Here is a 15,625-nt window from a genome sequence, read left to right on the forward strand (position 1 = left end):
CACCTAACCTAATTTCATCTCTTCTCTCCCACATTTCCCTCCCACCTACTCAAATACTTAATTTCTCTCACTATTCCTCATATCTGCTTCTCACTCTTCAATATCATACTTAAAATGCCTCACTTTCATGAATGCATCCATGTGTGTGTGTGTGTGTGTGTGTGTGTGTGTGTGTGTGTTATACGCATGTAAGTATGGATGTCTGGATGTGTATGGGAATATAGACTTTCATTCGTCCCTGTGTGTGTGTGTGTGTGTGTGTGTGTGTGTATGAGGCGCGTGCGTGGAGGCGAGTGAGTGAGCGTTGTGTTCACGGGTGAGTGAGAGAGTGCGTGAGACGCAGGCCAGCTCAGTTCGGTTGCAGCCTCGTGACTGTACCACAGTAGGGAGCGGGCAGGCTGGCTGGGTGTGTAGTCCTACTTCGTTGACAGACCACACACATATACTCCTTCCGTCACTCCCCCATAACTTGAAAGTCTCCAGATAACTAACAAACCTTAACTAATCTAACTCTGTGGCTATAGTGATTCATGAATTAGAAAACTTTCGGACGAATACTCAGAGATTTATAATTCTCTCACGACACCAGGAAGTTTCAGAGACGGGTGGCAGCCTGTTGCTCTATGTTAATGTGGACGTCTTCCGGGAACATAGATATTTGAAGGAAGAAATTTGAATTTTTGGGGTTGTAAGTATTTGACTCGTTTTACTTCATACTAATTGATTGCTTAGACACTTATTGTGTATGTAAACTATTTTTATATGCATCTTGTGAACATTGACTGAATATGTGCTAAGTAGCATAGAAAAAACTATTTACTTTCATTTACAGTAAGAAAAGGTATGTATAGCCAAACGCATGATGTTATGTATATGCAAATACAATCCCTATACGAAAAATTACCAATACAAAATCACATACATACACAAATAAATAATACTCTCCTTCCATAAGAAATAAATAACGAGAAATTAATCCTCAATAATTGCTGTTTAAGATAGGGAAATAATAATGTAGATATGATATTACATGATTATCCAGGAAGATCTTTGAAACAGTGTTAAAATCCCCGATGATTTACACGCTATTAAGTTATCACGAGGCTGACAAGTCTTCCAACATTGGCACGACAACATTGATCTCTCTATCTGTGTCCAAGCCGTGTGTGTGTGTGTGTGTGTGTGTGTGTTCTTTATATTATCGCGTTCACCACAGCTACCAGTCACTCACATTCTCAGTCACTCACATACCTTGCAGTTACACACATTCTCAGTCACTCACATCCCTTACAGTTACTCATACCCTGACAGTTACTCACACCGCTCACAGTTACTCATCACCTCTGACAGTTACTCATCATCTCTCACGTTACTCACACCTCTCACAGTTACTTACACCTTACAATTACTTACACTTCCAGCCACTCACTCTCCCACAGTCACTCACACCTCACAATTACTTACACTTCCAGCCACTCACACTCCCACAGTCACTCACACCTCTCACAGTCACTCACACCTCACAATTACTTACAATTCCAGCCACTCACACTCCCACAGTCACTCACACCTCTCACGGTCACTCACACTTTCACAGTTACTCACACTGCCACAGTCACTCACACCTCTCACAGTTACTCACGCTCCTACAGTCACTCATATTCTCACCATATTCACTACACCTCACCATCAATCACCCCCCCATAACATCTCACCTTCAAAAGCACTCTTACCTTACCTCTAAATACCTTTCAAACTTGTATATATAAAACGCGGTCTGCAAAAATTGTATACCTTCGAGGGAATTTTACAACATTTCATCATTTCACCTTTAAACACAGACAAACAGACAGGCAGACAAACAGACAGGCAGACAGACAGCCAGACAGACACACACACACACATTAAAAATAAATAAAAAAAAACCTTCACACGAGTCGTAACATTCCTAAATATTTTTCGACAGAGCTTAAATAACATGGAAAAATATCCGCATGAGGATGAACACGTAATCAAATAATTTAACAAGAACAAGAACAAAAGAAAAATACATGAATACAAACACAATGACAATTTAAACACATACCGTACGAACACTGACAAATTAAACGGACCAATTATATAACCCCCACTTATCATTAAAGGTTTCTTTTTACCACACATGCACGAAAACATTTTAACTTCTGCTTAAAATGAGGAATTTTTTGGGTGGTCTCTGTATTATAGGGAATTTACATCACCAAATACTGCACTACTTTCTGTGTTCTTTTGGAAACAAGATAAGAGTATTGGAGGTTGCGAAGTGGCTCAGAAATTTCTTCGAATGTGTGTGTGTGTGTGTGTGTGTGTGTGTGTGTGTGTGTGTGTGTGGAAAATACACATAACCTCCAGACTCCCAGAATTCAGGAACAAGAACTGAACTTAATAAAAGTCTTGCTTCTACCTGGGTATCAGATGCGAGGTACGTGTGTGTGTGGGCAGGTAAAGGGAAGAGTCCTCTTGTCAGTAAAAGAAAGAGTAGCGACTCTTCCTGTGTGTGTGTATGTGTGTGCGGGGAGTGATGGTATGGATCAGGGTCGAGGCTGGTGTGGTGAGGGGATGGTGTTGTTGGTAGTTATGGAATAAGTGGAAGTGGTAGCAGTAGTGGTGGTGGTGGAAGTGATGCTCGTGGTAGTAGTAGTAGTAGTAGTAGTGGTGGTGGTGGTGGTGGTAGTGGTGATAGTGGTGATGGTGGTAGTGATAATGGTAGTGGTAGTCTCGTCGGGGTGTTTGGCAATGACCTTCAAGATAACATAGCTTCCGTTATGTTCTTTCCAGACGAGAGTTTCAGGCTTTTATATTGGGGATCTTCAGTTGGTTGTATAACGCTATGCGATACTAAAACAAGCAGGCTAGTGGCTTTACCCTTGCAGTGAAGCCACCTAACAGCGTCATGAATATAGATAGAGAGGAATGCTCGACAAACATTTTACCAGCCAACAGGGAAGGCGATTCTGTTCTGCGTTTTTTTTTACCATAATATTTATCTATCAATGGTGGTATTAAATAATGTGAAGTATATTACCTTGACCCCTGAAGTATTCTACCCTGATCCCTTATATACTAAAGTTGCTAAGCTTGATTGCAGCCATTCTGAAGTGACTTAGTATTATAATCGATATTTACCACTACAATCAACATAATCGACTTTCTAATGTGTCATAACTTCAATAGTGTGTAAGTGTGATATATGAAGATTACCAGAAGTTCAGCATCGGAAGTTATATTCATTAAGGGGATTACATTCCGTCTAAGATGCTTAATGTAATAACCGAGTTTAATTACAATATTGTTAAGACATTCATTACGGGATGTTAATTTTGGTGTATAATGGAACTAATGCACATATTTGCTTTAAATTTGATACTCTGGTTAAATTCTGTAATGAAGGCTAAACATTAAGCTGTTGGGATATTTAAGGTTAATTGAGAGTGTAAATTGTTACACTGTTACACTCCCTAGCGAGAATGTAAGATATAATGCTATCCCGCACGTCGTTATGTCCAGCTCATCCTTGGCCAGTGATTCCTATGAACCTGAAAACAACACTTGATTGACTTACCAATTTTCTTGAAGTTTGGCAAGAATATTGGTTCCTCTTCGCCCCCCTGCCTCTGCCTCCCCGCTCACCCTCCCTTCCCCCCATTCTCCCACCCCCCCATTCTCCCATCCCCCTTCCCGCTAAGAGCCCGGGTGAGTTTCATAACAAGGGTGATCCAATTATTTTAATCAAGGTAGGTGAGGTTGTTCGAGGATAAAACATGTGTTTAACTTTAGCGAACGAAAATAAGCGGAATGCAGTTTTGAATAATCAACCCTAAAGAGCAAATTAATATCTGAACATGTAATCTTATTTATTCAGTTTCGTGTTATTGGTAATGTTACGATTTAGACAATAAGGTGAGATGATAATCATTAAATTGGCCCAAGTCCTTTATGGTTCCATAATTCATCACTTAGAATCATCGTTTGGAAAGAGACATCATCATTAACACATGATTGTAATATTAGTCTGGTGAGAATAATGTGTAGGGAATTTCTGTCAGTGTAACGTAGCTTTTAATGTATACTGTGTAGGTCTGTATACATGGGCACTACTGAACGTGGTGACTGGTAAGCTTCAATCAGATCTAACCCAACCTAATAATGAGGATTGGTGATTAGTCTTAAATTGATCTAGTCCTAGTGGACTCCACTTCTAATAGGCTCCAGTTTCAATTGTTATGGAGGGTCAATATAATACTGAACATAAAGTCACGGGAGCTCCACTATTACCAAACACTATGTGGCAACCATTTTTTTTTCACCACACAATACCGAACGTGAATTTGTGGTATAATGTATGATTGACACGCGCTCTTACAGCCATCAAATGTCCTCAAACAGCTCGAGGCAATAGTCGAGTTAAAAGGGAAATAAATAAAATTTCCCAGAAAATATTATACGGGCGCTGTTGATTTAGGCGTAAAAACAAATAATGAAAAAAAAAATCATAGCGCCTTAAGGGGTTTCAAGACCGTGTGCTGGAAAGTCGTGTGTAAATAGAGCAACTCTTTAGCAGTCTATAAAATATTTCGCCATCGGAACACTACAACACTACAACACGTTATCATATAAACTGATTACTTAGGCAAAATATCTGGAAGGAGAGTATTACATGTCAATCTAATAATGTCTTTACACAGGTCACCCAGTCCATGGTAACCAGAGGTAATTGTGGCAACTGAGGAATTACAAACCATTACCATTACCTGTCGATGGTAATGGTAGAGGAATGAACCACCGAAGGAACACATTTTTTTGTTTTAACAAGAACACGATAAAATTTCGTTCACCAAGATTGCTTCGTTAACTCTCTGGGATCCTTAAACAACTTGAGGAAATTGAGTTGAAGTTGTGGTGGGTGTATCGGTGGCTGGCTCACAGGGCAATGTTAAGTCGCAAGTCTTCACCAACTTGTGTGTAGTCTTCCTTCTCTTCTTCCTTCTCTTCTTGTCAATTTTGTTGTTGTTGATGTTGTTGTTGTTGATGTTGTTGTTGTTGTTGTTATTATTGTTGTTTTTGTTGGTGTTGCTACTGTTGTTGTTTTTATAGTTGTCGTTATGGTTGTTGTTGATATTGTTGTTAGTGTTGTTGTTGTTATTATTCTTGTTGTAGCTATTGTTATTATTGCTATTGTTGTTTTTGTTGTTGTTGTTGTTATCGTTTTGACTGCTGTTGCTGTTGTTACATCCTTCGCCTTAATTTAAAATTTTCCTGATCACTTTACTGAAATGAAGTTCGCCACGTCTCTCATGCAATACAAGTCTCCTGTTTTTCTTTCATACACTTCGGATGAGTCGCCAAAATATTGCAGTGTTTGTTGAGGATTCATGTTGGCGTAAAATTCTGCCCACTCCTTTGGAAAAGACTTTGGTAAAAGGATATTGACGAGCAAACTTCATCGCTTTCGTTCTTATCGCCTTTCTTATCACATTCCCCTTGTATATCATCGTAATTTTACATATCTATCGTCCGCCAGGGATAATCACAGGCCATCAAAGTTCTTATCACAAGCCTTCATGTTTTCTAATTTTCCTCCTGAATACATTACGTCAAAACCTATACAGGAGACCTCACGACTGCTGTCTTTTGGGGTAAAGAAAAATGAAGATTTAAGAGTACAACCCACTGTAAGATTTCTTCAGCAAACTCGTTCTTTTTAATTTAATGCTACTGTAATGTTCACTTCACAATATATGTTTAATGAGATGATTCAACAATTACTCTATTTTCCTTTATACAAATTAAAAGATTTTTGTGTTATTGTAAATATTATTCATAGGTAGTTTATTCAGGAACATAAGTGCAAATGCAGCTACAGGTATTAATTATAGTTATATGAATTTCCATATGCCGATAATATCACATAAATATAAGTTCATGTAAGAACAGCTTAACTCAACGTGTCAACTTGGTTCGGTGATCTGATTAAAAGATGACAACTTCCCTTCCTGCCAGTATTTAAGACGCCACCCACACAAACACACCCACACACACGCACACACACACCTCCGCCCCCCCCCACACACACACCCCACACACGCATACACACATACACAGTCTAAACTGAAGCTGGCGCCGGGAATCTGCAATAACACTCTTTTCCGAGAACGCCGGGGAAAAGATCATCTGGACTCTTGCTTTTGTTATCGCCTTTTCAGTTAGAGATAAAGAGATATGCAGCTCTGGTCTGGAACTGTATGTAATGTGACGGTAAGTAAGACATCCAAATATTTCCTCACGTCTTACCATGATAAATTACTTTTATTTTCGTTTATGCAGAACTGTTTTATCTTCTTTGGCGATAATAAAATAAAAACGTAGAAGGCAAAACACAATAAATAGAAAAAAAACTCTAGATAAAAGTAGATAAAAATATAGGAACTGCCGTAAATGTTTTGGATTTGGGTAAAGTCCGTGAGTAAATTGCCCATGATGTCATAATTAGTCGAACAAGTGGACTCAATACATAATTTCGACACTTTGTATCCAGCGTATACAGATCTCTGTAATGTATAATCTATCGGTGCTCATGGTTTACACCCTCTGTATACTTCGAATCTAATATACTATAGGCCTAGGCGTGTGTCTGTCTGTCTGTCTGTCTGTCCGTCTGTCTGTTCTGGGCAGCCGAAACGGCTCAATTGTTTTTCATCAAACTTGGTGGAAAAATCGCAAAAAAATCGTAGAGTGGAACAAACCTGGTCTCATGTCGATGGTTTCCTTAGGAAGGCATTAATTAACCATTTTATTTACGATGGAAAAGATGCAAGTCTACGGACTTGGCTCACCCTCATTTGCTGTACGCTAGCCAAGCACGAGCATTCAAACTTTCACTGGGCACGAACGTGCCCGCGATCACTTGTATACTCTACACACGAAGAATTATGGAATTTTATTTGTTCTCGTGTGTGTGTGTGTGTGTGTGTGTCAAGGTTATAATTTCCTGACAAACTCAACCACACTCAACCACATTGTTATCTGGATCTGAAAAGACTCACCTAAGTTCTCTGGTGCTAACTTCACTTCAGAGTCTTTTAACACCTTGTTTGCCTTGTGTCATCTGTGTCGTGTCGCTTATTGATACAACACGCCTAGATTATTTGAACATTCTGAAAGGTAAAAAAGTTTGCCCTGAACAAAATACAAATAAGAAACAAATAATGCAAAACAACTAGGTCATTATTGTATTTTAACTCAAAACTTGTCTGACATATTGGCGAATAAACAAACAAACAACAAACAAACAAATGGAGCAGCAACTAATGAAACCTCTCTTTTTGCACGCGTTTCCCTTGACACCTGGAGACGGTATGAGGGAGAAGGATGGGGAGGGGGGCGGTATACAAATATATCACCAGTGGCGTGAACTCTTGAAGGATATATGTTGATATATTAAGCCGTAAATTAAATGTAAGGGAAATATAGCGAAGTGGGGTAATATGGTGAGGTAGACCACGCGAGGGTAATGTATTGCGGTAGACTATGCGAGGGTAATGTATTGCGGTAGACTATGTTTTACACTATGCAATGTTGTGTTCCAATTATTCTTGTCATTGTAATTATTCTAAGTTGTGTCTGTCTGTAAACGATATCAACTAGTAAATGATAAAGATTCAATAGATTGCTAACTGGTTACTCCTTTTAATAAGTAAGTAATTAAAACGTAAGTAATATATAGATAAAAATAAGGTAAAATGTGGATAAGGGTTCGAGCTCTCCTCACTTTTCCACCTGATACACGGGCACTTTGTATACATTAGAGTGAACGACGTCACCGGATATCCCAGCCTGTGATGGGAGGGGCAACAGAGGAGCACAATGTAGTGAATACATTAAACAGTTAGCGTTTCAGAGTCTAGTGACCGATGTCCCAAAGTGCCTCGTCAAAGGGAAGGAGAGAGCGAGAGAGAGAGGGTGTGATGAAGCAATGTTTCACCATGATTGATCAACGTCAACAGTGGTGGTGTGGTGTGACAGGCCGCGGGCACACACACACACACACACACACAAAGTTGGTGTATAATATAATAGTCTGAAGCTCTAACCGCGTTATATCGTTTCTAATAGAAGATATAATTGTTTCCTATTAATGTTAATAGTTTGGTAGGGATACAAAGGAAATTTATAAGTTAAAAATACGAATAGATATGAAATGGAAAGCACTACTGTAGAGAGCAGAGACTGACTAAATCATAAGGCATTCCACAAACACATACTTCACGGTACAAAAAGAAAGAAAAAGTATTGACAATTGCATGTAATAAAGAAAAGGATGTAATTTAGTGGAGTGGTTTACCAGTGTGAGAGGGAAGGTGTGCATGTGAGTGTGTGTGTGTGTGTAGAGAGAGAGGACAAGAGGCGGCGGTGGCTGTGACGGGAGGGAGGTTGATCAGGAAGAGTGGCAACAAAGCGCCAGCGGTGAAGATCGATGACTGGGAATGAGATTCAAGATCAGAAGAGTAAGTCGCCTAAATAACGGGAAGATGAAGAGGAGGCGAGGTAGGTAAAGGCTCTAAATCTTACCTGGTGCGGCTAACGAGGGAATGAGAAAGTGACTGGGAAATGAGGATGTAATGTGGAATGGGAAAATTACTTGAAAATGAGGAAATAATGAATATGACGTTGGGAAATAACTTAAAAATGATAAAATAATGAATGTAAAAAGATTGGTCAAGCAAATAATTATGGATTATGATATTAAAACAAGTGGGAAAACTTTAAGAAGTGTAAATAGAATAAATCAGTACAATACAATTAGGAAGACAGAGTTAATAATAATTTAAAATTCTTCAGATCTAGGAAGCGGAAAAACAATTTTGGTGAGGATTTTATATCTTCCAGTTCTAATGATTTACGTAATTGTACAATATTTATCACAATCAACTATAATGAGTGATGATTAGATTTATAGGATTATGAAATAGGTTAGAATTATAGGTCTTATTTTAACAGCACTCAAGACGTCATTCCTTTGGTTGTAGAAGAGAGATTATCAAGAAAATTTAAGTTAATCTTCAATTGTGTACAAATGACCAAGTGTTTTATTATTTATTAGCCCAAATTATGTTACCAATAGGAGCCATGAAACCTAAAGGTGCCACTGAGATCATTAGCTTTTTCTCTCGAGCTGCCATTTTAGGCACTGATAAGGTAACATGCTAATAATAATCCTTATCTCTCTTGCAAATAACCCTTATCTATATCATGATGGTTTAGTGAGGGCGAACTACCACGCGACACCATAAATTAATACCTCAGAGTCTAGTATATCCTTTATCGCCTCTATGATCATTGATATATGGTGAACGTGAAGGTAAGGACACCATCTATGGGATTGAACAGAATTATTTTTTATCACACACGAATTAATTTAATTTCCTCGTCCCCTTTACAAACATTAAAGACTATACAAATAATAATAGAAAATATTGACAATATTAGTGGACATATCTCTCTCCATATACAAATTTATTTGGGGGAAAATTTTCAAAGGGAAGTAGATTACGTATATCAATTTTTGTGACCAACAACTAAAAAAAAACAAAATTCTAGTCTGGAAATATTTCTAGACTCAATTAACCTTCCAAAATACACAGACGAAAAATAGCTAACGAAGAGGAGAAAATATCTAAAACCTGTTATTAGTAATTAATTTTGCCTGCGTTTGTAGACTTAAGAAAAAAGTTTGAGCGCCGATGAAGTTAAGCTATCCTTTGGTGAGAGATTTGTTCACAAAGCCGAGGGCAGAAAGCTGTCTCGATTGGTTCAGTTTCTTTATGCATATGTGTGTACTGTATATACCTCGTATTCATGTGAGCAATTTTGTGCATATTGATGTATGAATGAATTTATGGATGTGGATCTGTTGTATGTAGATTACGTACGTGTGTGTGTGTGTGTGTAGTTAAGGTGGAGGTCACTATATAGGTCACGTAGTGTTGTATAAGGTCAGCAGTAGGTGGAGGGACACACAACACTCACCACACAGGAATAAAATTAATATAATACGTCTTTACCACAAGTATATGTGACCTTTGACTCCTGTAACATCAACAATATGTAGCATGAATTCAAACTATGTCAACAACTGTTAGTGAAGTGTTACCAAAAGGAATAGTTGAGTGGAGTTGCATCTTCGTGTTGTTTATACAGTCCCTTGATGTTTTTGTTTACATACACAGAGGAAGATGACCTTGGCGATATATACTCCATATACCTATTTTCTATATATATATCTACATTATAGTTTTGTATATATTCACAGTAGAATTTATAGATAACGCATCGTGGCCTACGGTGATGTGTTCATTAAAATATCATCTTAAAACAATTTGTTACTGAAAATAATGGATTAAATACCCATGTTTTGGATGTATGACTACCCCAAGGGGACTCTGTAAACACAAACATCGAGGGACATTCGAAAACCCTGAAAATTAGTTTTTTATATGACGTAGCATAAAGCAATTAAAATATCTTTAAAAATATTTAAATGAACAGATTACCCAATATTTTACAGTGCCGGGAGGGATTTGGCATGAGTGCATTTTTAGATAAATTTCACCTTTAATTAGAAACGTTTCGTCACAAGAAGTTTGGAATGGAGCGCGGCGTCTGGAAATGTGCATTCATGGGCCATCTATTGAGAAATTAATGAACTGTCCAACCAAGTGGCCAATAAAACAACAACGCTCTAACATTCAGTCAATAGAAAAACAGCAAGTCAAATTAGAGGTTTTTTTTCTTTTTTTTTTCACTGGCCTTCAAGGATGGCGATGAAACAAGACCGACAACCATCAGCTAGTTTCTGTGTTGTACCGCCATCGTCCATACTCAGCGAATCAAAACTCTTTTTTATGATTTACTGCATTAAGTTGCCTTCTCATTAGTTGGATGTTGCTACATTGTCGTCTTATTGGTCAAGCGATCCGTCACTTCATTATCTGACAATAGATGGCGTTTGAATGCACTTTTCGAGCTTAAAAGAGTGTGTCATAAGTTGGTGCTATGACGGAATATAATTGTTTGTACGTAATAACCAGATGAATTTATTAGTTCTCAATGACTTATTCAAAATAAATCTTTATTTCTCAAATCATTAAGTGCCTAAGATATTTTCGTACATGGTGTTGGGTGAAAATACGTCGTTCAACCAAAATACAATATAAATACTATATTCCTGAGTAGTGTCATCCACCTATCCTCTTTGTTTATGGCGTCTGATCGTTGTCAATCAATAAATCAATCAATTCGTCATCCTTATGTCTGACGGTTGGCGACCAATATAGCCTCCACTCCAATATTTATCATGCTGTCTTTACCTCTATGCATAAGATCAACAATATCCCACTAACTCACAATTTGTCTACATGAAGAAGTGTTCGTTCTCAAAAATGATGTTTGTGTGAGTCTGTGCGTGTGTTAGCCCATCATTGACTTCCATAACTCATCCCCTCCCCTTTACTCTGTCACGCACCGGGAGAAAAAGAGGAGAGAAGAGGAAGAGAGATGGTAGGGGAAGAGGCGTGTTGGGGGACTGATGGAGTTGGAGGTTACACGAGTAGACGGGGGAGGAGGGGGGGGGAGCAGAAAGGGTATTATAAATGAAGGAGAGAGTTGATCAGGTGTGGCAAGAAGGAAGTAGAGTTTGGATGGAGGAAGAGAGAGGTTTGAGGAGAAGTAAGGGGAGGGAGGGAGGCGAGGAGAGGTGGAGGTGAGGGAGGGGAGGGAGGGAGGCGTGGGGGAGAGGGGCGGAGGCGTAGGGGAAGGCGGTGGGGAGGGGGCGTAGGGGAGGGACTAAAGGGGGGGAGGCGTGGATGGATGGAGAAATAAAAATACGTAGAGGGAATGAAGGAGGGAGAGGCGTGGATGGATGGATGGATGGATGGAGGGAGGGAGGGAGTTGCTGGCCTGAGGTGTATTGTGAATATCTGTGTTTCTGGACAGACAGTTGATAACGTTCTCTGAATATCTCAGTATGATACCCTAGGTGTGTGTGTGTGTGTGTGTGTGTGTGTGTGTGTGTGTGTGTGTGTTCTTTTGCATTTTTTCATATCAATTATACTTCATCATAATTATAACCTCTTCCATCATCATCAGTAACGAAGAAAAACTACAGAATATTCCTGTGTACATATTGATATTAGGATACTTAAAATAAACTCATTAATCATATAATGCGACGGGCGTATTGTATAAACTACTTGACTGATGGAATACAGTTAATTAAACAATTTATAATTTGTATGTAATGTTAAAAGGAAATTGAAATGGAACTGAACTTTTAAGAAAATTTTACTAGGATCGTTGACTCGTACGAAGACCTCCAGTATACATATGTACACCCTTTACAAGTAGTATTGTGAGTGATACATACTGAATTGAACACCTAACAAGTCTTCCATACTTGCAATGTACACATATATCGACCTTCATCTGACTCTTGAGGTAGTTGGAATGACATGTTTTTGCTTCCATCACCGAGTGTTATTTCCAGATCAGTTAATCACCTTACTTCCCCTTCCAACTACGACCTAACCCCCTGTACCACCCATATCCACGTATCCTATATATCTGTGTTTTCTGTCAGTATCACATGATCATTGTAACCAACATTACCACTACCCCCATTACCAACAGACTTCTTTCACACAGTGCCCGCTGCCGTTCCTTACCATCAGTACCGTTACATGGGTCTCGTTATGCTTGTTGATGTCCCCTACTCTCAGACACCCTTCACGAATGATATTTACCATTACATAATACCTGCAGCCCTCACGCGGTGCCCACGACTATCACACTTACTGTACATGAGGCCCACACCCCTCACATGGTGCCCACGACTATCACACTTACAGTAAGGGGCCCCACACCCCTCACGTTACCGTTACATGTTGCCCACTAGCCACATTTCCCTCACACTGTACCTCCCGCCCACTGTCGCCACACGTACTCCACCTGCTGCTGTGAGGCCCTTTGTGTCACCTGGGAACACGGGTCCTTTCTGCTATAATTATACCTAAAAAAAAATTGATACTATTTATCTCATAGGTTAAGGACAAATAAAATTATAATTGTAAATTAATTCAATGATTTTTTTAAAGGCGACGGATATGGTGGTTATGCCAAGCGTCGACCGAGCGCCTTAAGGCTGGTTTCCAATACCTAACCTTTCTTCCTGTTTCTGCTGCCGAGAGTCTCTGTGTGTGTGAGGAGGTATTTGTGTAGTGTATGACCTCCTCACTTGACGCTCTGGGCTAAAGCCTTTTAGTCAGGTAAGTGAAGCAGCATAGATGGATGAGCGGGTTAATAATTGTACGTCATAGAGGTAATTAAGCCATGAAAGGCAGCTACCTGGAGCTCGCAATTACAAAGAAAATCACTTTGAGAGGTGATACAGACAGACAGACAGACAGACAGACCAGACAGGCTGACAGACAGACAAAAAGGGGCGGAATGAGACTGTGACAGAAAAGGGGAGATGGAGACACTCTGAAAGGGGAAGAAAGAGACAGAGAGATGAAGAGAAAAAGAAAGGGATAGAAAGAGAGAGACAGACAGACAGAGAGACAAACACAAACGGGGAAGGAGAAAGAGACAGACAGATAAACAAACAGAGAGGAAGAGACAGACAAACAAACAGACAGACAGACAGGCATATGATAGATAGACAGAGAAAGAATCAAGGTAAAAATTACTCAATAAAATACAGGGAAAACGAAAGAAGAAGAAGAAGAAAGTATAAAAGAAAGGAGAAATATAATCCACTGATTGATAAATAGAAAAACAGATAAAAAAATGCTGTGTAATATTCAGTGAGAGTTTTTAGAAAGAGCCTCAGGTATTCTCACAGTCCATGCAAAAAGTAAACACCGAGGGGAACCACCTCTCCGACCACCCTACCTGTCATGTTGTAAATAAGTGTCTAGGAAGAGCTGGACTACGCACAGAATTACAAGGGAGATGGAAAACATTGAAAGAATCTATGAGAGCATCCGATGATAACGTTTTAAAGTATTTACATATGGCCACCCAATAACAACGTTTCAATTCCCTTCATGGCCACCCAATAACAACGTTTCTAGTCCCTTCATGGCCACCCAATAACAACGTTTCTAGACCTTACTCGGTCAGACAATAACAACTCCAGGGAGAGAATAATATACACTTGTTTAACTAGCCGACACAACCACTAAGGTCCCCGATGTGTGTGTGTGTGTGTGTACATTGGCACTCACATTTCCAGCACGAAAGACCCCGAGTGGGCGAGGAGCGGCTCCCTCCCCACCCCCCACCCGGCCTTGTTTTTGTGACCTAACTTTTGTTTTCATCCCTCGAGGAAAAAAAAAACTTTCTGATAGTTACCATTGCAATAAATATCCTCTGTAACAAAAACACGAATAACTTTCACACTGGTCTGATTCTGTTTGAGTGTGTGCGTGTGAAAATAGGTTGGGTTGCCTATTTGTAAACGAGTGATTTGTATACATGTCTGGGGATGATCTTACACACACTCCCACTATATTCAGGAACGGGCGACAGTATGGAAGCACCACGACAGCGTAAATTCAGGTGAATATCCCCAGAACAGGACTGTCTTACACTTCACGGGTAACTTGACATGCCTATACACATATCGTATGCGGTAATACGTTTCTCATGTGAAAACAAAAACAAAAACACGGAACTAGTGCAATAATATTATCGTCATATGAACTCAAATATTTCGATGTCGCTTCATAAATTGTTTTGGTGATTGAATTTTTTTACGTCACAATGTCAAGAGAAAATAACATGGTATATAAAAGAAATTACTCCTAAAAATGCGTTAGCAAATTGACCATCTACCACTGCCATTACCTCCAGGAAACTGATCCATAAATATGCAGCCCGAATTCTAAGAGGAATTATTTCTGAAAACATTCCTTAAAAAAATGATTTTTTTCTCTATAAAAATCTATCGTGACATCACATTTTTTTTCACCTTTACTCATATTTTTTTTTGGCTTTATAATTCATATTTTTTTTATTATTTCTTATCTACAGCATAAGGTTCTTCATTGACCAGATTACCTTCTACATATATTCGTCAAGATGGTTGGTTGTATCACTGCGTTGATGATAAGGAGGCTGGCAGCTATTTCAGGAATTCAAGAGCCTCGTGAGAATTATCTTCTTCTCAGGTGAATCAAATAACAGACGTAAAAGTAAAATTTAACACAAATTTATGCATGAAAAACACAGCCTCAGTTCAAAATACGTAGATATTCATTTGTCAGACGTAGAATAAATACAGAATACATATAAAGAGAAATGGAAAGAGATTAAGTTTGGAATTCATCGGGTTCTTTTGTCTAATCGTCACGTTAATAAGTTACACGAGAAAACGAAGCCTTACTACTCTAAAAGCGAAAAAGGTTTAACACGTCGTAATTGTTTCATGGCCGGCACGTCGAGTTTTTCCGGGGATCATTGAGCGTGGCATTTGTACCGGGGGAAAACTTACCGCCTGGCTGGAGGGGACAGTGAAATCCACACATAA

The 15,625-nt window shown here is 39.1% G+C and overlaps 1 protein-coding gene across 1 annotated transcript in view; it reads left to right on the forward strand.

Annotated features, from left to right (window-relative positions):
- The first annotated feature begins 371 nt into the window (after positions 1 to 371).
- The window catches only part of LOC121878437 (G-protein coupled receptor dmsr-1-like), an 86,803-nt gene continuing 71,549 nt past the window's right edge, over positions 372 to 15,625 (forward strand). Inside the window, exon 1 of the mRNA XM_042384668.1 lies at positions 372 to 688. The gene's annotated coding sequence lies outside the window, so the exon portion shown is untranslated. The remainder of the gene's footprint in view (positions 689 to 15,625) is intronic.

The sequence above is a fragment of the Homarus americanus genome, unplaced genomic scaffold (genome assembly GCF_018991925.1).
Source record: "Homarus americanus isolate GMGI-L3 unplaced genomic scaffold, GMGI_Hamer_2.0 scaffold41027, whole genome shotgun sequence".
Classification (NCBI taxonomy): Eukaryota; Metazoa; Arthropoda; class Malacostraca; order Decapoda; family Nephropidae; genus Homarus; species Homarus americanus.